This window comes from Vulpes vulpes, chromosome 9 (assembly GCF_048418805.1).
Source record: "Vulpes vulpes isolate BD-2025 chromosome 9, VulVul3, whole genome shotgun sequence".
Lineage (NCBI taxonomy): Eukaryota > Metazoa > Chordata > Mammalia > Carnivora > Canidae > Vulpes > Vulpes vulpes.
In genome coordinates this window covers 89648549-89671512 of record NC_132788.1, presented here as the reverse complement: position 1 = coordinate 89671512, position 22964 = coordinate 89648549, and positions in this window count along the sequence as shown.

The window sequence follows — 22964 nt, the reverse complement described above, 5'->3', positions numbered from 1 at the left end:
TTTTTCTTAGCATTATATTTTTCAGATTTAAATGCTACTGTATGTAGTTTTAGTTCATTTATTCTCCCTGCTGTGTAACATTCCATTGTGTGACTATTCTGCAGAGTTTTGACCATTCTCCTGTTGGTCGACACTTTGGTTGTTTCCAGGATTTTCCCGAGGAAGCTTATAGAGCACTCTTATCTGTGTCTCTTTGTGCATATGTGCAAGAGTTTCTCTAGGATATTTGGCAGTTCTTTTGGTGCTCTTCTTTATATTGCAGGAGGCTGACTCTTTATATTCAGGCTTTGTGTCACCTGGGTTTGGCAGGTGGGAGGCACTGTTTAGGGTGGGGGGGAATTGGAGGGCACAAGGAAGAGAGAAACCAGGTATTTCTCCTCTCTGTCTTGAGCAATGTTTCTAGAAGGGCCAGTGTCTGAATGTCCTCCTGACTCGAGGCTCTGGACAGGCCACTATGGTTTTAGCTTCTGTTAGGTGACTGTTGTCCATGTGTTTCTTTAACATTGCTTCCTCCCATTGTCTCTCTTGCCTAAGTCAACAAACTCTGCCTATAAGGGGCCAGATAGTAGATATTTTACGCTTTGCAGGCCATGCAGTCTCTGTTGCACTACTCAAGTCTGTGAATGAGTGTGGCTGTGTTCTAATAAAACTTTATTTCCAAAAACTGGACAACACATATGTAGACTATTTGATCATTGTTTTATAAATTCCTGAGGCCCAGTTCACTTCTCTGGAGTTTTATTCTTTTTGTTTTGGGTGTTTTGTGTGTGTGTGTGTGTGTGTTTTTGCACATCCCTTTAAAGAAATATGTATATACATTCCTTCATATATAAATATATAAAGAATATATATATATAAAGAAGCAGTGGGAAGGGGCAGAGGGACAAGCAGACTCCTCTCTGAACCGGGAGCCTGACCCGGGCCTGGATCCCATGACCCCGAGATCATGACCTGAGCTGAAGGCAGATGCTTAACTAACTGAGCCACCTAGGCACCCCAATATTTTCTGTTTATGTTACAAAATTAGCCTTGGGTGAGTATCATCCATCCTCTGAATTTCTTTCTTTCTTCTTTTTCTATCTTTTTTAAAAAACATTCATTCCAGTGTAGTTAACAACACAGTGACTCAACAATTTTATACATTGCTCGGTGCTCATCACAAGTGCACTCCTTAATCCCCATCATCTGTTTCACCCATCCCCCCACCTCTCCTCTGTAACCATCAGTTTGTTCTCTGTAGTTAAGAGTCTGCTTCTTGGTTTATTGCTTTCTCTCTCTCTCTTTTTCCTTTGTTCACTTGTTTTTGTTTCTTAAACTCCACACATGAGTGAAATCATATGGTATTTGTCTTTCTCTGGCTGGCTTGTTTTGCTTAGCATAATACTCTCTAGTTCCATCCAGTTCAAAATCTTCCAGCAAGATTTTGGTTTTTTTTGTTCTTTTTAAAATTTTTTTTTAATTTTTATTTATTTATGATAGTCACAGAAAGAGAGAGGCAGAGACACAGGCGGAGGGAGAAGCAGGCTCCATGCACCGGGAGCCTGATGTGGGATTCGATCCCGGGTCTCCAGGATCGCGCCCCGGGCCAAAGGCAGGTGCCAAACTGCTGCGCCACCCAGGGATCCCTTTTTGTTCTTTTTTATGGTTGAATAAGATTCCACTGTATATATATGTATACCACACCTTCTTTATCCATTCACCTGTTGGTGGACATGGGCTGCTGCCATAATTTGGCTATTGTAGATAGTGCTTCTATAAACACTGGGGTGCACGTATCCCTTTGAATTAGTATTTTTGTATTTTGGGAGTAAATGCCCAATAGCATGATTACTGGATCATGGGGTAGTTCTATTTTTAACTTTTTGAGGAACCTCTATCCTATTTTCCACAGTGGCTGCACCAGTTTACATTCCCACCAACAGTGCACAAGGGTTCCTTTTTTTCCATATCCTCACCAACACTTGTTACTTGTGTTTTTGTTTTAGCTATTCTGACAGGTGTGAGGTGATAGCTCGTTGTGGTTTGGTTTTTTTTTTTAAGATTTTATTTAGACAGAGAGAGAGAGAGAGAGAGAGGCAGAGACACAGAGGGAGATGCAGGCTCCATGCAGGGAGCCTGATGTGGGACTTGATGAAGGCGGTGCTAAACTGCTGAGCCACCAGGGCTGCCCTCATTGTGGTTTTGATTTGCACTTCCCTGATGATGAGTGAAGCTGAACATCTTTTATTTTTTCTGTTTTTAATGTTGGATAATTTGTACTGATCAGTCTTCAAGTTGCTAACACTTTCTTCTTCTATTGAGCCCATCCAGTGAAATTTTCATTTCAGTTCTTGTTCCTTTTAATTCTTCAATTTTCCTTTCGAGCTTTTAAAATTGTTTTATTGCTGACCTCCCTTGTCTGTTCACTTGGTGGCATCATATGCTTCTTTAAGTCCTGGAACATAGTTCTTGCTGGGTAAAGTTGTCTGCTAAATCCAACATCTATGCCACTTCAAGGTCACATTTTCCTGTTACTTTGTGTGTCTCATACTTCTGAATAGTGTACTGAAAATTGTTCCGGATATATCTTAGAGAACCTGATTTTGTTATCTTTATCTGAAGGGTAATGATTTTTATTCTAGCAGGCAGTTATATTACTGGCAGGTCACCTTGAAATTGTGCAGAGTTAGTTTTATGCTTTGTTAGGATGGATCCGTGCAAAGCCCATATCTGTGGCAAGCCCACCCACAGCCCCTCAAACTTGGCAGGACTCAAGCTCCAAAACTATGTCTCCCCCGCAGACCTTGTCAAAGCTGCTGAGTGATCTTTTTCTTTCTGCTGTTTATATATTCTGGGACTAATCCTTTGTTCCTCAGATGTGTTGCAAATACATCTTCTCAGGTTATTGTTTGCCTTTTCATTTCCTTTATGGTATCTTGGTGGATATATTAGTTATTAATTAACTAATTAAATTGGTTATTATTTTAAGGCAGTAAAAATATTCAGATTTTTAAAAAATGTTAGCACTTGCCTCTTCTTTAAAAAAATCTTTTTCTATCCCCAAATCATAAATATAACCATTTCTACAAATGTGTTTGCCTTTTTTTTTTTAAAGATTTTAATTCTTTTTTTTTTAAGATTTTATTTATTTATTTATTTGGGAGAAAAGAGAGAGAGAGAGAGAGAGGCATGAGCAGAGAGGAGGGGTAAAGGAAGAGGGAGAAGCAGGCTCCCCCTTGAGCAGGGAAGTCTGACATGGGACTCGGTTCCAGGACCTTGAGATCATCACCTGAACCAAAGGCAGGTGCTTAACCAACTGAACCATGCAGGCATCCCCAGTTAAGTCTTTAAGGTATCTGGATATCTGAATTGATTTTTATACCTGGTATGAAATATGAATCCAATTTTTCAAAGAATATTTATTTATTTGACCAAGACAGAGCATAGGGTTGAGGGCAGAGGGAGAGAGAGAGAGAGAGAGAGAGAGAGAGAGAAGCAGACTCCCCACCGAGCACGGAGCCTTACAGAAGCAGGGCTTGATCCCAAAACCTGGAGACCATGACCGGAGCCAAAAACAAGAGTCAGACACTTAACCAACTGCACCACCCAGGTGCCCCAAGGTGGGAATCCAATTTAACTGTTCCATGTAGATAACCCACTATCTTAGCACTATTATAGTCTGTTTTTTTCCCCCTGTGTGATATATGATGTCACTTTTGAGATATATTACATTTCTGTAAATGCATGTCATGGTTTCAGATTGTCTTTATTCTCTTCCACTGGTTACTTTGTCTATCTGTGTGCCAAGACACATTACCTTAATTACTGTAATTTTCCAAGTCTTGATGCCTGGTGAGAAAGTCTTCTCATATTATTACCTTTCAGGAGTGTTTTGGCTATTTTTGACCTTTGCTCTTTCATACATGTAGTTTAGAACCAGTTTGTCATATTCCTATTTACTGGGGACCTATCATGTTTTCAGCTAAAGAAAAGTGGTTTAAGAATAGGTGAATGGCTTTTGTTTATAGTATGGTTACATTCACATTGCAGAGAGGATGAATTCCCCGGTGAAGAGGGAAGATGGTCTGGAAAGTGCACAATTGTGTGAAATGTGTTAGCAGATAGGGGAAACCCCAAACACAGTCAGATGGAGAAGGTAGGTCAGGGACATCCCAGACAGGGTGATAGGCCAGCAAAGGAGAGATGAAGGGGAGGAGGGGAGGTATGTTCAGAGATGATAGAAATAAAACTTAGCTGAGTGTTAATGCATCTGGTTACAAAGTGCTTTCACATATATTACCTCATTCAGTCCTCAAAGAATACTATCAAGTAGGACAGGTAATATACTCTTACAGGTAACAGGATTTGCCAAAGAATCCTGTTTGCAAATGCAAGGCTGGGACTTTAGATCTTCTGCTTCTAGATCAGAGTTCTTTCCATATCGCCTCCCTATATCACTCCGTTTATAAGTATGGTTTCTCAGAAAGCCAGGAGACCTGGAATTGGTGGTCTGTGTTACACACGCGCCTTCTTCCTTACCCAAGGCATGTCAGGAAGCAGGACTAGCTGCTTGATCTGATATCCCGTGTAAGGCTTTTAGCATCTAAACCCACTCAGCTGGGGCCCTGCAGAGGAGATTGGCGGCAACGAACCAAATCAGAGTGGTGGATAAGAATCACATAGTCTCAAAAGGATCTTGCAGACCTCTTAGGAAATTAAATTTAATATAGGATCAGTTATATTAAAACAGTAGTTCTATTATAACAGGCTTGTTGTTTTTCCTTAAAAAAAGTCACAAAATATATTTTTTATTAGGCAAAATTTGGAGTTACTGTAATTTGCTCTGGGTAAATCATTTTGAGCGCAGAACAAAGTCTCCAATGCAAAACAGCTGAAGCTGGCAAGGTTTACACAGGTGTCCCTGTTTTTTGAATGTTCCCAGTACGTCACTTCACTTTTACAAAAAGACCTACATCAGTACCTGTTTTTGCCAACCAAAGAAACTGAAGAGGATTTTCACTTTCATGAAAAGAGGCAGAAAGCAAAAACAGCATTCAGTGTTGTGTTGCAGCAAGTCCTTACAAAAGCAGCACGCACTGGTGCAGTGAGCAACCCCGCCGAGCTCCTTCTCGGGGAACCACACTCAGCATCTTAGCATCAAGCTACCACAGCTTTGACTGTGTCTGTGAGCATCTGTGCTTTATCTCAATTTATTTTGTGCATCTGTTAGCAAGATGTGTTCCAAGGTATCAGAAAAGCTGAAGAGAGGTTATTTTGGGGGGTCTGGGAAGGCTCAAAAATTTTTCCATATAAATTAACGATAATTGCTTCATTTTCCCCTGCCATTTAGAGTTACAAAAAGTTTCATAAGAATACTCTACTTTCAGGGAGACAGAACATGAGAGACTCCTAACTCTGGGAAATGAACTAGGGGTGGTGGAAGGGGAGGTGGTCGGGGGGTGGGGGTGACTGGTGATGGGCACTGAGAGGGACACTTGATGGGATGAGCACTGGGTGTTATTCTATATGTTGGCAAATTGAACACCAATAAAAAATAAATTTATATATAAAAAAAGAATACTTTCAGATAGTGGGGGAAACATGTATTCATTTCCAGTAATTTCCCTTAGTCTTTCCACCACCCATCAATTTTGAAGTCCCATCTGCCAGTCAGAGGCCTCTTGAAAACTCTCCCTTACTTCTAAGTAACATTAGTATTCAAGAGTGAATGTGAACGGATTCATCTATGGTAAACTGATTTATAAGAAGCCTTTTTAAAATGTTATTTGATATCTTTTTAAAAAAAGATTTTACCTATTAATGAAAGACACAGAGAGATAGGCAGAGACATAGGTAGAGGGAGGAACAAGCATCCCATGGGGAGCCTGTTGCAGGACTTGATCCGAGGACTCTGGGATCTTGACTTGAACTGAAGGCAGATGCTCAACTACTGAGCCACCCAGGTGCCCCTATTTTGATATCTTTCAGGAGCATCTTCACTTAACTGAAGGAAAGCTGCAAGCTAAAGAGATAAAAGTACACGGTGGTGGGCTTTCCAGTGGTCAGCACTATAGGGTGAGAGGTGGGTGGCATAATTGGAGAGAAAATATTATTCTTAGTCCATGACCTTATATCTGAAAGCACAACAAATCAGCAAGTATTTATTGAGTGTCTACAAAATGCAAACCAGTAAACTTTTCCCTAATGCCTACAAAATGTCTCATTATGAGAAATGTGGCCTAATCTCAAGAGATTTAGGGTCTGTTGGATGTGATGTAAATTGGGAATTCCTAATTTGTAGTCTATATATTTCATGAACTATCTGAAGTTTATCGGGTATTTTATGCGTATGTGTCTATACCCACACACATACACGCACATGCATTTTTAGGGGCCACTCAAAGGGGCCTATAATTCCCACAAAAGCTTTAAAATGACTGGGATTGTTCTTTACTTTGTCTGCATATAAATTCCAAGCCTGTGGTAGGGGCTGGCTCATTGCCTTCTCAGATAGTGATGTCAAGGTCAGGATTTGGAATGACATCTCAAGGATCACTCCAGCTCTATCACTGCTGCAGGTTAGGTTGGGAAGCAGACTGTGTGGCCTTCAGGGAAGTGGCTTCTTCAGCTCAGCAGTCTCAGGGGGAGGGGCAGATTGGGGTTGGCAGCCTGCAGAGCAAGGTAATCCCTTCCCATTCAGTGACCCTTGTGCTGCTCAGATCCACTGTCTTGGTGTAAGTTCTGGGAGAAGCTCTTTCAGGATATCACTTGACCTGTCCTCCTGACTTAACTGATTTTGCTCATGTGGCAATAAATCTTTGTGGGCTTTGTCTCCTGCGCACTGAAGAGTGACGAGTCCTCTTCCCTTCAGTCCTCCAGTGTACTAGCCACTTGTCCTTCTGGTCTGATGGGCATAATCGTCATCTCTGTAGAGAACCAGTGTGATATTCTGTGGGGTTTTCAGCCAGACTTTCAGATCTTTTCAGAGAGTGGGAGAGTTACATAGCTCTGCGGCAAGACTAGAAATGCGTGCTCTATACAGACTCTAAGTGCATGCTATTGTTTGTTCTAAGTTACTGTGAACTGTTTTTTGACCTTTTCTGAGAGAGATAGAAGAGAATGCAATTTCCAGGTGGGACCACATATCTGAGGCCCCATTAATCTGCTCTACCAAAGATAGCACATCTGGCCCAACAGCTGCCTTGGAGATACTACTTGGTTGAATTTGCAATGATCTCCTTTCATTCTCCAGGCTTTGTGTTATTTTCTGCAAGGGCCAATAAATGAAGACATGATGGGGATCATCCTTTCTGTATCCCTTCAATCTTCAAGGGCACTAATTTCTGCCATTTCCCCCAGGTGCAATATTGATTTGGATTTATTATTTTGGCTTGTTTGTAAGCCAAAGGCTGGGGACCAGTTTCGGAGGTTTTCACATTCGGAGGTTTTCACTATGATGGCTCTTACCCCACTGATAATGGAGGCTCCACTAGTTACACATTTGGGCATCAGAGAAATGACTGCTATGTGGGTTGCAGACACAGTGGGCTTTCTGTGAACCATGCCTGGGCCAGGCTTCCAGTTGTTACTAAAGTCCCACATGACCCCAATGAAATGGGGAGCCTTGGCGCTGTCTTCAGTTTCTGGAAATTAAGATAAAAAATTCAAACCCTGTGTCCAACAGTCTTTTTAAGTGTTTCCCTTTCCCCAGTGTGAGGTTACCTGAGTGATGGATATAGGCCTATTTGCGGGAGGAAATAGGAGGAAACATTAATAGGAACACTTGCCATGGTATTACAGGATCCTTCCATTTGGGGGTCTGACTTCTCCTTCAGGGAATAATTTATTTGTCTAAAAACTGGATTTGGTTCAGAAACTGGGCAAGGGACCTTAACATTTTTGGGGGGCAATGGCCCTCGACATTCTCATTATCTAGACTTGATTTCTTTTGATTTTATAGTTTGAGTAATGCTCTTGTTGGCATCCCACTTATTTGTCCCTAGGGATCTTGTGTTCTAGAGTCATCTCGAGAACTCTGTTTTAGGCTTGTGAGCTGCCCTCACAACCTTGCCACTTAACTGTGATGCTTTTGTCCAGGTGTCTTCTGACAGATAAGCATCGCCACCTGGTGTCTTTTGGGCAGCAGCAAGGCAGGGTTCTGGGGGTGGGCCCTGTGATCCTCATCATCACTGCTATCAATAAATTCAATTTTGCAGTGGCATCTCTACTATCGGCCCTAGGCCAAGATGGCAGCCACCACTGAACTTAGCTTTTGGGTAGTGATGTTTCTCCCCTGGGTTTTCTGGCCTTGCACTGTATATCCACTATAGTACCACCCATATTGGCTTTTTCATTCTTCTTCCATTATCTGCCATGGCCATTCTGGAATTTCTACTTCACTTAGTGTGGCCCATTGCCTTTTCTATGCTTCTAGGAATCATGCTAGTAAAGTGCCTTCGCTGTCTCCTGGGATCCTTGCCAGGCTGCTCTATCATGCATCCCAGGAGAGTGCTCCCAAAGTGATAAACCCTCCATTATTCAACCTTATGTTCTGCCCTCCTTGGTGGAACACCCTCAGGATCCAGGCCATGTGTACCCTCCTTACTCCTGCTGCTACGCGCTGGCTAGATACCCCTTCTCCTTTGCAGCGTGGTCTCCACCCCCTACTGGGCCATAGGGTCAGACCCTCTTCCCTTCCAGCATGCCTCTACTTAAAGCAGTAGCCATCCAATTTCATTATCCTTATTGTTACTCTGTTGCCTGTAATTTCTCCAATGTGTAGTACATTATGCCAGGCAGTGCCGTTCTTTCTGTAAGTAGACCATTCCAGTTGACCACAGGTAAAAATTTTAACAATTGCACTGCTACCTTGTGCCACCTAGTGCCACAGAGTCTCACCAATGATGGAGCCTCAGTGCCAACTGGGTGATCCAGCTCCCAAATCCTGACCTAACGTCCACTTCCTCAGAGTACACCTGGTGCCAGTTGAAGATTAGCATGTGAGAGATTTATAACAAATTGCTCTTGGGATCCTGTGGACCCAGTAGAAGTGAAGGGAATTTGAGCCCAGATGCAGTCTTGGTGGTGCCTCAGCTGACCCCGGGAATTCAGAGGTTAGGTTGGCATGACCCTTTAGCATTGTCCCAAGTTGGGGCAAGAGCGCTGAATCTTTAAACCCCCATGTCAAAGAGTCATTGGTTGCAGGATGCTTTGGTAAGGGGTGTTGACCTTGGCAATGTGGCTGTCATGAGTCAGGGTGATTTGTGTAGAGGCTGTAAGCAGAGGGCTTTTTGCTGGCAGCGCTTCTAGTAGTTGGGAGAGACTTTTATCCCAGAAGGGAGATCGGTGTGGAACATCACAGCATCTTGTACAGTCTGTAGTTAGGATTTAGAAAATCTTGAATATGACATCTCCTGATCTCATCTACCTTTGTTCGTGAAATAGATCTGATTGTCTTAATAGTAAAGAATAAATTATAAAGACTAAACATTCTTTAGAGTTAGGCAAGCTAGTAGGAAAATGAGAAGAATAGGATCTGACCTTGTGACCTTGAGCAAACCCCTTCACTATTGAGCCTCTTTCCTTCTCTGACCTGGAATGCTAACCCCTACCCTGCTTGCCTTCTGTTGATTGAGGATCTCATTAGCCATGAAACAATATATTTGAAAGTAATTCTGATTTTAAAGCTTCAGCCAACCTAGAGCAGTTTTCTTTTTTTTTTTTAATTCTTTTTAAAAGATTGTATTTATTTACCCATGAGAGACACAGAGAGATGCAGAGAGAGAGGCAGAGACAAAGCAGAGGGAGAAGGAGGCTCCATGCAGGGAGCCTGATGTGGGACGGGATCCTGGGTCTCCAGGATCACGCCCTGGGCTGAAGGCAGAGCTAACTCCCTGAGCCATCTGGGATGCCCCCTAGTGCAGTTTTCTATGCCTGGTAGGACCTGTTGTAAGTGGTAGGGGGTGGAAGGATCCCCTTTTCTAAAAGAGTTTCCCTATACTTAAAAAGTTCATGTCACTGGAAGTCTTTTCAGAGTGCTACAGCCTTGGGAAAGAAGGGATGTTAGGTTGCTGTCACTCATTCCCACCCTAAGACAATGGAGGAACCTCCTCCAGATGTGAAGAGAGGGGTCTCAGGAAGGAGCTAGGTACATATTGAAAGTGTGCTGACTGGCCCTGGCTTTGTGCCGACACTTGCCTCACTGGCTAGCTCAGGTAGGACTAGTGGGCTGCTGCTCACTGGTTTGCTCTGATGGGAAAGCTCCCAAAGGAGCATGCCTCTGCCTCTAGTCAGATTTCAAATCATCGAATATTTTGTTCAAGTGCTACTGAATTGCATAGAAACCCGAGTCCCTCTGTGCTCTCTGGACCCTAGCTCTGCCAGCAGTGTGAGGAACCGTGCAGGTACTGGCACCATCCTCAGTCTACTCAATAGAAATTGAGTGGATAAAGAGAACTGATAAAAGCCAGTTTCCAAATCTACCTCATTCATCATTTCTAGTGTTTTAGATTACGGTGAGTGCCCTCCACTCAATCACTCCTCATCTCCTGGCAGGAGGTAATAATGACACCTATTTTGGGCAGAGTGGATAATGAGAAAATCCTCTGTGCCCACAAAGTGCCTTTCACCGCGTTACTCTCTGCTTGCAGAGCTCAGCTAAAATGTAGTGTGTGTTCCTTCCAGTCCGTGGAGAAGCAGGCTGGAAGCCGGCACAAAGATGTCTGGGGAGAAGGGAGCAGGAGGATGCAGATACCCACATGCTGGTCTGACACTTGAGGAAGGAGGCAAGGAAGGAAGCAGAGATGGGTGAGCAGTCTTGGACCACGGTACAGGTCCAGATGGGGTACAGCCTGGCCAGTGGGGAGTCTTCCACACGTTACCTGTCAGAGGAGTCCCTGGTCTTGCTGGAAAGACCTCTCGTCATCTCCCCACTGTGCTTGGTCATTGGCTGGGGCTGAGGGTCAACTGCATGTATGAAGCAGGAGATCTGAGCTGTGCATTTCCATGGCCGCCAGCATCCACTCCTTGCCCTGCACAAATTTCTCTTCACAGCTCAGAGAACAGCTTCTTCTGAGTTCCCATTTGCCTCTTTTCCTGGGGAGGGGACCTGGAAGAGGTTAATGGGATGAATAATAGCCCTCTGCTGTGGTTGGTCTTGAGGCCACAGGTGCTCCCCCTCCCTCTCCCCCACCATCCATTCTGAGTTCTCCTCACTCTCGGCAGGTCATGGTGACTTACTGGTATTGGGACACAAACCTTCATCTCGAGGGACTGAACCCTTGGTGATTGTACCCTTCTCAGGCTGGAGTTGCTGCCTTTATCTGTTTATAGTTACAAGGAGGCAAGAGGTCCTGGCAGGCACTTCCCCTGCCCCTGAGGAAAGGGCCAGCCACCAGCCACCAGCCCTGCCTCCAGAACCTTTTCATGTTCTCACCTCAGGCCAGTTCCGTGCCTGTGCATGACCGTGAGCCCTGCTCATGACCCTTTGGGGAAGACTCCCTGCTCTGCTGGCTTTCAGGCCGCAACACAGCTGCTGCCCATTTCAGCTTGTGTCCATATACAGCTTATGCCCAACACTGAAAAAAACTGAGCTATAATTCCCATGCCATGCAGATCAGTAAGTCATTTCTGAGCCAGTCTTGGGCCTTTTCCAGCTCTTTCCCTGCAGGGCCATGGGTGCAAGCCTGGAGCGGGGCCTGGCACAGATGTGGCTGCTGCTCTGGGCTCCGAGCTACCTCCTCATGCAGCGTTCTTGTGCCCTCACTCAGGCTTACTCACAGATGCTCCCTTTCAGTCTCATGATGGACTGCTGCTGGGTCTGTCCCCCTTTATGACTTGGCAGGTCCCACAGAATCCAGCTCTCCACGGACAGCTGTATGTTCTCATGATTACCTCAGGGCCAAGCATGGTGTCTCTATCAGGGCCCCATCAGGAACTTTCTCTGGAAGGCATAAAAATCCTCTGCTGCAGATGGCACGGCCTTGTTCCAGAATCCCAGGGGCCGGCATTGTTACAATTCTCCCACTGGGGCTTGCCAGAGGCTCCACAATACATCTTGTTTCCTATCACTAACACCCCCAGCATGATAGGGTCTGATGAAAAGTATGGACTATGTGCAGGATAGGTCAGCTGTATCTGCTGCATAGCGCCTTCCTGCTTTGGGCCCCACTCACCCAAAGCTGGTAGCCTTCCATGCTACCTGGTGTTGCCTGGAGCAGAACTCCTGGGTGTGGAATGCGTTGCTTCTAGAACCCAAAGAGGTCTACCAGGCACTGTATTTCCTCTGTGGTATGGGATGCAAGATACAGCAAATCGTTTTTTCAGTTTAGAAGGGATATTTTGGCATACCCCTGACCATTGAACCTCTAAAAACTTCACTGAAGGGGCAGGTCCCCGATGCTTCATAGGGCATCTGTGCCACCCCCTGCCACACATGTGCTTTTATCAAGGCCTCCAGCATACTAGCTACCTTTTGCTTGTCCTATCTTTTTTTTTTAATTTTTTTTTAAATTTTATTTATTTATGATAGGCACACAGTGAGAGAGAGAGAAGCAGAGACATAGGCAGAGGGAGAAGCAGGCTCCATGCACCGGGAGCCCGACGTGGGATTCGATCCCGGGTCTCCAGGATCGCGCCCCGGGCCAAAGGCAGGGGCCAAACCACTGCGCCACCCAGGGATCCCGTGCTTGTCCTATCTTTAATGAAATGGATCTGTGTGATGCTCTGTGCAATGCCCAGGAGGCCAGACTATATAATGACGGAGGGCAGGAGAATTAATATAACCCCGAGGCAATTTTGTAAATGCAGCTGTCGTTCATTGGTTCCATGTGAATGCAGAATGGCAAAGAATGCACTTGCCAAATCAAGTATATATTCTGTACTTGAGGCCTAATTAGTCTACTCTCACATCAATACTCCACCCAGCACAGCAGCTATGATGGGGGCTACTACTCGGTTGAGCTTGTAGTCTGCAGGCATCCTTTAGGATCCATTTGGTTTCTGCAGGGGCCAGACTGGTGAATTAAGTGGAAATATGGTAGGTCTTGCATTCTCTCAGTCGTTAATGATGGCACTCATCTCCAGCTCCCCCAAGTGATACTGTATTTGGTTTACGATCTTGGCTTATGGGGGTTCGGTTTCAGTGTTTCTACTTAGTCTTTTCCACTACCATAGCTCTTACCTCCACAGACCAAGAACCCATTGTGTGGGTTACCCCAACTACTAAGTGTGTCAATTCCCTTCATACATTCAGAGACTGGGGGAATGATCTCTGGGTGGATCCGTGGACCCAACTGGGCGCACTGTGAGCCAGACTGTAGCCACTACTCTATTCATTACCAAGTCCTCCTGGGGGTGGGGGGGTTTTGATGATGCTTTGGGTCTCTAAGTATCAATGTCAACTCAGATTCTGTGTTAAATCATTCTCAAAAAGTCTGAGAGTTTCCTTATCTCTGCTCAGTAATCACGTGGGTGACTGGCCCTTGGAGTCCCCTGGAGAAGGACTGCAGGATCATTATTGCATATACCTGCGATGCTGTTGTGAGTCCTATCACCCTGTCCACCTCTCCTCTATTAGGCAGTGGGTTTCAGATCTAAAACTTGCCTTGTCCCAGACCTGAGAAGGGAAAATGCCTTTTTTATTGAGGTAACTACCTTCAGCCTTTTGTTCCTACATTTTTTCTTTCTTTCTTTTTCTTGCTTTCTTGCTTGCTTGCTTATAGATGTTAAATTAAGTAACACTCTTGATGGCCGCCTATCTATTTTACCCCTATGAATGCTGTGTGCTATTAACCATCTCCAGACTCTGTGTATGTCAGGCTCTCTTGACTGCCCTCCAGGCCTCTATTACTCTGGGCTCCATCTTCTCATAGCTATTAGTGAACCCAGCTCCGTGATTGCTGCTTCTATCACGAGTTTGGCTGCAGAGGAGAGCCGCCACTCAATTTCTTAGTGATGCCAGGTGGATGGGGGAGTCCTCAAGCCAAAGTTGCCTGATGGAGGAGTCTGTGTCTTGTTGGAATGAGCCTGCCTTAGCTCCCCTGCTGTGCTCAGTCATTGGTGGGGAGCAGCCAGCGGAAGCCTGGCACAAATGTGGTGGCAAATCTAGAGGAGGAGCAGCTGGGGCCATCAGTCACTTATCGTCTCTGCAGCAGGGGATCTGAGCAGGGTTTTCCTGGGGGCAGCCCAGCCCCTCTCAGGGAGCCATCAGGAATGGAGAAGGCCTCTAGCTCATCACATGGTAACAGGAAGGAACAACTATACCAAAATTGCTAGGCACAGTGTCTGTTTTTTTTTTTTTCCCTTAAAATATTTCTGGAAACTTCACTTTCAGACACTAATTCTCTGTGCCCAACGCTGTCTAATTTCAGAACACTTTTATCACCCCAAAAAGAAACCCTATACTCATTAGCAGTCACTCCCCACTCTTCCCTCCCATCTGGTCCCTGGCAACCACAAATCTACTTCCTGTTTCTAAGGATTTGTCCATTCTGAATATTTTATATAAATGGGATCATACAATATATGGCCTTTTGTGTCTGGCTTCTTTCTCTGAGCATGATATTTTCAAGATTCATCCATATTATAGTATGTATCAGTACTTCATTCCCTATCATGGTTAATGATAGTCCTTTGTATGGATATACTAGTTTGGTTTATCCATTTACCAACTAGTAGATATGTGGGTTGTTTTCACTCTTTGGCAATCATGAATAATGCTGCTCTGAGTATTTGGGTACATGTTTTTGTGTGAATGCATGTTTTTAGTTTCTTGGGTATAAGAGTGGATTGTTGGGTCAGAGGGTAACTCTATGTTTAATTTTCTGAAGAACTGCCAAACTGTTTTCCAAAGTGTATACCCAACATTTTTATAGGCATTTTGGAAGACACAAAAGTGAAGATAATCCCTTATTCCAAAGAGCTTACAATTTATAATAGGTGAGGAGATGAGATTAACATTCATATGTTGAAAATATAATTATAATATAGTATATGATTAAGAGCCAAACCATGTAACTCTAAGTTAATGATGGATCTATGATCATATACTCTTAGAGCTGGAAGAGAGGAGAGGGGCAGAGAATTATGAGCGTGCATTAGATCATTAGAGCTATGTCCCCTAAAGCCAGCACTTCCACATCCTCTTCAACAAGACAGGATGAGATTATAGAAATAAAGAAGTAGCAATTACTTGAAATTCTGAAAAGCCTGCCCTGTGTCAGGAATGTCTTCTGCTTTCTTTGTTTTACATTGTATTTTAAGATAAGAATCTGATATGGTGGGGGCACCTGGGTGGCTCAGTGGTTGAGCATCTGCCTTTGGCTCAGGTTGTGATCCTGGGGTCCTGGGATCGAGTCTCACATCAGGCTCCTCACAGGGAGCCTGCTTCTCCTTCTGCTTATGTCTCTGCCTCTCTCTCTATGTCTTTCATGAATAAATAAATAAAATCTTTAAAATAAAATAAAAGAATCTGATATGGTGGACATAGCTTGAACCCATGTTTTAGATATTTTCTCCAAAAAGTAAACATAAATTTTAGAACTATTTCCATTCTGTGATCTGGTCTCCCTTGTGACACATGGGGCACATTTGCTGACTAACTGGTTGGGGTCATGATTAGGATCTGTGGCCAGCAGCAGCGGGAAAGCAACCAGTTCACAGCGGAAATAAACCCTGAACCTTGCACTCAGGGCCATGGAAAAGAAGCATCTTGGGGGCATTTTCTATTTCAGGCTAAAACAATCTTGCAGCATTAATAATCTTCCACATTTCTTCCTTCAGTGGACTCCTTAATAGATGGAGTCAACTAATTTCCATTTTCTATCCATTTGTCTTTCAGAGGCCATATAAATGATAGGATGGAAGTTATTTCCACTCAATTATTCTGAGATACTTCTTTAAGTTGAACTGGTAACACCTTTGATGCATTTCACTTTGACATTTGCGGGTGATCTTGGACTCTCTGAACTTTGTCATTCCCCTTTCAGCACCCAGAGCCAGCCTCCCTCCTTCGAGAAACCAACCACAGGCAGCCCCAAAGGACCGCTCACTGGAAATGGCTCAACCAGTTTGTCCTTCACAGAGAGATTTGTGTTGAACTTTACATACCCTTCTCTCTGAGCATCCTCACCTTCTTACAAGGCTGGCATTCATTCTGAATGTTAAGTAACAAAATCTAGGGAATGGGGATGAAGGAAAGCTTTTTCCATTTGTGTGCCGCAGAGCATGTTCTGTTTCCCATGTTGAAAGAGTTGAGACTTGATAATGGACTGGTTCCTTCCATTTGTTCAAACTCTCATCTTTTAGTATTACAAAAAACCCCAAATTGCATGGTGAATCTGTCTTTATTTTCTCCATGACTAAACATTGCATTTTCCAGCACTTAACAAGTCATTGTTCTGAAAAATTGGTTTTAGATCAGACCCTGCTTCCTAATGAGGCAATGACTTGGTTGGTAATACATTTTTACCCTGGACTGTAAACAGCAGCAGATGTGGAAAAAAGCACAAAAGATGGATGAGAAATAAAATTATGCAATCGCCCCCTTCCAGGGGGGTCTGTGAGTAAGAGGATTACTGAAGACCCAGGTCTTTGATTGAAATTCTATTGATCAGCAAATGCTAATTAAGCAATTACTGTATGACTAGCCCTGGTCATTGTTTGTGGAAGACCCAGGAAAAGGAGAGTTGCTATCATCCCATCTGGGAGACAAGATTTTAATCTTGTTATTTCTGGGCTTCTTTCCTATTTTACTATCACATGAAATCTAAATCCTTCTCTTTTCTTGGAGATCCTCTGTAGTCTGTGATTCACCTGCTCTTATAACATTACTTCTCATTTTCTTTCTCAAAAGGAACTCCTAAAATCTGTCTGGTCTTCTGATAGGCCATTTTCATTGGCCTTCACTCATTCCATTTCACCTCCCATATCCCAAACCCCAAACATTCCATCTTTCAGAGTCTGATTCAGGTTTTACTTCTTTTGGAAGCTTCTCCAATCATGATAGCTTTTAAAACAAATTTTTTTAAAGATTTTATTTATTCGTTCAAGACACACACACACACACACACACACACACACACACACACACACAGAGGCAGAGACACAGGCAGAGGGAGAAGCAGGCTCCATGCAGGGAACTTGACGTGGGACTCAATCCTGGGTCCCCAGGATCATGCCCTGGGCTGAAGGTGGCACTAAACCACTGAGCCACCCGGGCTGCCCATTTAAAACAATTTTTAAAACTTATTTATGTTTTAAGTAATTTCTATTCCCAAAGTGGGGCTTGAACTCACAACCCTGAGATCAACAGTCACATGCAGTACTGACTGAGCCAGCTAGATGCCCCACAATCACTATAACATTAATTGATCATTTGACTCTATTTTGTCAACTGTATTACAGCACAAATCTATGTTAAATACTTTGGTGCTCACTTGCACATTATTTCGTATTGTTCAATAGTTCCAAGTGCCCAGTGAAAATTTCCATCTTGAGAAAATATCTTATGTTGTTTTTTTCTTTCAGAACACTTAACATCTATCCATCCATCAAATCAACAGTATTCTGTATCAGGCTCAGTGCAACATACTGGAGCTACAGTAAGATGGGACAAAGTTCCTGGTCACATGGATCTTGCACTCTAGTGGGGGAGACAGACAATAAACAGACTGAACAAATAGGTGATCTAACATTGGATAGTGTAAGATCACTATCTACACTATTTAGTGTAGATAGTGGTAAGTGATAAGCATGGTGTTGTACATATGTAAGTTCTGAATAAATCACTCATTTGGAGAACAAGTGGAGACCCATGAGAGAATGGGTTCAAAGTCTTGTACTCTTGTTAACAATCTTGTTCAAAGTCTTTGTACTTTTTTTAAAATTTAGAATATTTATTTATTTATTTATTTTAAAAATTTATTTATTCATAGAGACCCAGAGAGAGAGATTGAGAGAGAGGCAGAGACACAGGCAGAGGGAGAAGCAGGCTCCATGCAGGGAACCTGATGTGGGAATCGATCCAGGGTCTCCAGGATCACGCCCTGGGCTACAGGCAGCACTAAACTATGGTGCTAAACCTGGTGGCTGAGCCACCAGGACTGCCTGTCTTTGTACATTTTATGGTGGATCTATGGTATCATCTATGGTATCATCTTGGGCACTTTGTAATGCTTTAGTTGCTCCATCTCTAAAATATCTATCATGTTACTCCCCCCAAACCTAGCTATCAGGGAGCTGAATCAGGTCACGTATATAGGTTGTGCTGATCTTCGAAGATAACCCCCATGCTCATGTGTATGCCCACATAACCACATCAAAAAGAATCTCACTATGCACTTCCATACTCCAGTGATCATACTGAGTCACTTGCACAATTCATTGTTCTGCCACATGTTGAAAACCTCGTCTCTGAGAACTATTGTCTGTTTTGATTCATATTGGATTGAAGGGACTTTAGAATCACCTAGTCTACTCCTTCATGTTGCAGGTGGGGAAATTGAGGCTCAAAATGTATACATGTCATATTCCCAAAACCATCTACTAATTTATTGGCAGATGACCTGGTCTGAAATGGCTCCTCCTTGACCCACAGGGGCTGCCAACGCCAGTGGTAGAGCCTATTGTATTTTCTGACGTGAGACTATTTTTCCACCAAATAGTGTGCTCTGAGAGCCCACTTTATTCAATATTTACTTGTACTTACTGTGTACTGTACTGCCTAGCACATGGATGCCTCCAGCAAATGGATGAATGAAGAAGGTATTGGTGAATAATTTAAGTGGATCTTACTTTTGCAAGAAATACCTTTCTAAAAAGTGATATGCAAAATGGACCTTAGCAAATAGAATGTGACTTTATTCTTGATTCCTACTTGGAGAAGAAAGATAACTATCCTTAATTTTATTTCAAAGATTTTATTTATTTGAGAGAGGCAGAGTGAGAGAGAGAGCATGAGTGGGGTAGGAGGTGGTAAGGGGCAGAGGGATGGAGACAAGTAGAGTCCCTGCTGAGCAAGGAGCCCTACACAGAGCTCAATCCCAGGACCCTGGGATCATGACCTACGCTGAAGATAGACGCTCAACTGATTGAACCAACCAGGTGTCCCATCCTTATTTTTAATTTACATTTGATTCAGGAGTAGTTCTTTACATTCTAAGCTTTAAGTTTTTCCCCTAGCTCAGCAACTTTGGAAAGCAGTTTATGGTGTATAAACTAACACCACTGTATACAACAAGAGCTACCATCTAAAATCACTGTGATTAATGTTGAAGAATAATTTATTCTGTCCCTTTTCTCCACCTATTATATGTCTTTTTACCACTCCTAGCTTTTGCATACTGAATTTTCTTTGGTGTGTGTGTGTGTGTGTGTGTGTGTGTGTGTGTGTTCAGAACCAAAGCCAAGGTTGGAGTGGCCAAAAGTCAGGAAGAGGGAAGAAGTAGAAGCCAAATCACAGAACTGTCAGTCAATGTAAAAGGCTGGCCAGGAGGTAGTCTGAGTCACACTGGAGAGAGCTTTGATTGCCAGAACAAGAAGACTACATTGATTTTGGTGAGTCTTTGAAGATCTTTAATAGAGTTTATAATGACCTTGATCTGCCCTCTGGCCTCATTCTGTGTACATCCACACTTGCAGGCACACACCCGTGGAAATGGCAAGCTGCTTATAGATTACCAAGCACTCTGTCCCAAGACCTCTTCACCTTCACCCCTATCCCTTTATTTATGATGAACTCTATCTTGTTCTTGAGGTTTTTCCTGTAATTTCTTCCAGAAGTCTTCCCTGGCTCCTATTAATAGAGTTGGACACTGGCCCTGTGTGTCCCTCAGACCCCAGGGCTACCTTGTCATTCCACTTATCCCTCTGAACTATAATGCTTGCTGAATTTTCTGTATCCATGTCCAGATAGTAAGCTGCTTTAGGAGGGACTGTGACACACTTGCCACTATATATTCCCATTGCCCAGCACATACGGCATAAGTATTTGATCATTGAATGAAAGAAAGAGTGAGCAAACCAATGCAGAGATGGAAGCACATACTTGGTGCTGACTTTAAGGACATGCCTGGCAAGGTGAATGGAGAAAAGAAGAAGTTAAGACAATTTCCATGGTAATCTGGGTAAAAAAAAGGAGGAGGCTTAAACTAGTAGGAGAAAGAGTACAAAATGGGGGCAGAAGAATATTTCAGAGGGAAATCTAGCAACTGACTGGGGACACAGAGTGAGGAAACAGAAATAGTCTAAGCACTGAATTTTAGAGCTTTTTTTTTTTTTTTAAAGATTTTAATTTGGGATCCCTGGGTGGCGCAGCGGTTTAGCGCCTGCCTTTGGCCCAGGGCGCGATCCTGGAGACCTGGGATCGAATCCCACGTCAGGCTCCTGGTGCATGGAGCCTGCTTCTCCCTCTGCCTATGTCTCTGCCTCTCTCTCGCTCTCTCTGTGACAATCATAAATAAATAAAAATTAAAAAAAATAAAGATTTTTATTTATTTATTCATGAAAGACACAGAGAGAGAGAGGTAGAGACACAGGCAGAGGGAGAAGCAGGCTCCATGCAGGGAGCCCAACGTGGGACTCGATCCTGGCTCTCCAGGATCACACCCTGGGCCAAAGGCAGGCGCTAAACCACTGAGCCACCCAGGGATCCTCTGAATTGTAGAGCTTTTATTTTATTTTATTATATATTTACTGTTATTATTATTTAATTTAAATTCAAATTTGCCAACATGTACTGTATGTTAGCTTTGGAGCTTTTAGGAATGGTGGCCCCCTGAGTGGGGATCAGGAAGTCGAAAGAAGCAAGAGCTGGTTTGGGGTGGTAGTGGTGGGGAGATATGAGTTGGTTGCGGAGGTGCTATCTTAGATACTCCAGAATACCAGGGTCATGCCCGTTTAATGCTACCTACTAAAGCTAATTTTATACTTAGTTTTCTTGATTCATGAAAATGTATCAGAATTAAGCTACTCATGTCTGAATGGCAGATCTGGCCTCTCCACCCTCCTTGTTGGTTAGGACTTGTAATATAGTCCTCGGATTGTTTAAAAGACCTCACCTTCCTTTCTTTCAATGTGGATTTCTAGGTTACTTGGGCAAACCACCTGGGTTTTGCACTCCCATCCAGGCAAAGTCCTGTACACCCAGCAAATTCACGTCTCGAGCCTGACTCAAAGTAGTTGGAATGAAGCCCATTTACATCAGAGTCCTCTCAAGTTTCTTCTAGGACAGTCCCTAGGGCTAGTGATAGTTCTGCCCTTCCCAGCATCCTGAGTCAGACATGTGCTGAGAATCTGCATAGGCGAATGCATCGGTCGTAGCAATGCCACTGCCAGGTCAGATGGCAAATGAAATGTCCTCTTCTGTAGGATTACTTTCAGGATTAGCATTTAGCCAAAGAATGCCACAGAGGAAGTTTGTCTTTTGGTATTTTTTGTCACTGTTTTCCTCCAAGTACTTTGATAATAGATCTTTCCTGCTTTGATACTTTTCCCAGTGTCTTATCTAGGCAGGAAGCTTCTCTAAACTTCTGGGCCTTTTGAAAAGAACAGTCTCACTCCGTTCAAGCTTAGGTGTTAATGTTGAACAGTAATTTATTTTATCTCCCTTCCTGGTGACACCCCTACCCTAATAGGAATCAGATTCTTAGTAATGTCTGACAGTGTTGGAAAGTTGCTTGGTCCATTGGTATGGCTCCCCAAGGCACAGAGGAGTCTTTGGTTCTGGTCTTAGCACTGTGTTAACAGACTGTAACCTAGACCAATTGAATAGATAGAGCCTCAGTTTATTTATGAAACGAGAGAGTTAAATGTAATCAGTGGTTTTCAGCTATATCAGCCATATCAGTGTCTTCCTTTTGTTTGAAACCTCCCTTTTTACTATTCTGAAATGAAATCCGGGGATAACATAAGTTACTTATATACATAATTTAAAAATCAATATAGTGCCTTAACTGTAATAAAGGCATAAAAGGGAAATATTTATATAAAACAATATGTATTTAAATATGCAAATGCTCAGGCCTACCTACACCAGAAGATGTATTCATTAGATGTTTGCAGCTATACGTAGAATCATAAATGTGATGGTTACACACACTACAGATAGGATTATGTGGTACTTGCCCTTGTATATCATTTTTATTGGCCATCAAATACAACTAGTGGCATTGCTGTCAGTGATGTGATTTTCCGAAATGGTGAACATTTCTTGGTAAGGTTCCAAATAAAATAAACTATGATCTTCCCTTCTTGGTTGTTTTCCTAAAAAAAAAAAAAAAAAAAAAAAAAAAATCAGTGTATATTTAAACTGCAAAAAAAAATATCAAACCAAAACAAAACATGTGTTTATATGTAGAAAGGAGTTTTGTTCTAGGCTTAGATAATTAAATACACATTTTTTACTTATGTAATTGGCCGAATGTTGGGAAGTCAAAGTGGAAATGAGATAATGCTCTGGGAAAGGATGGACTTCTCCACATTGGAGACTGTTGGAAATACCTCACTACCATCCACCAAATGCTGGTCGGTTCCCTCTAAATTATTAGTAGAACAACAGAAATACCCACCACAATTTCCAAAACACACTCTAAGTGAGGAGAGGCAAGAGTGGATAGTGGGAAGTACCACCTCACTTGAGAATTACTGAACTGGGAGATATTCTAAGTCTGTGTTGAGTGGACCAAGGGTAGACCTAGTCATTATGGAGCACAGAGCTTATTCATTAAGGGGGGAAGGGTTCAAATAGAGACTCAAAATCACAAATACAAAATTAGGTAGGGACGTGGGCATTTATTTACAATGGGAAAAGATATTATAACAAAATAAAGAAGTTTTTCGTGCTAGGGGCACCTGGGTGGCTTAGTGGCTGAACATCTGCCTTTGACTCAGGTCATGATCTTGGGGTCCCGGGATTGAGTCCCGCATTGGGTTCCCCACAGGGAGCCTGCTTCTCCCTCTGCCTAGGTCTCTGCCTCTCTCACTGTCTC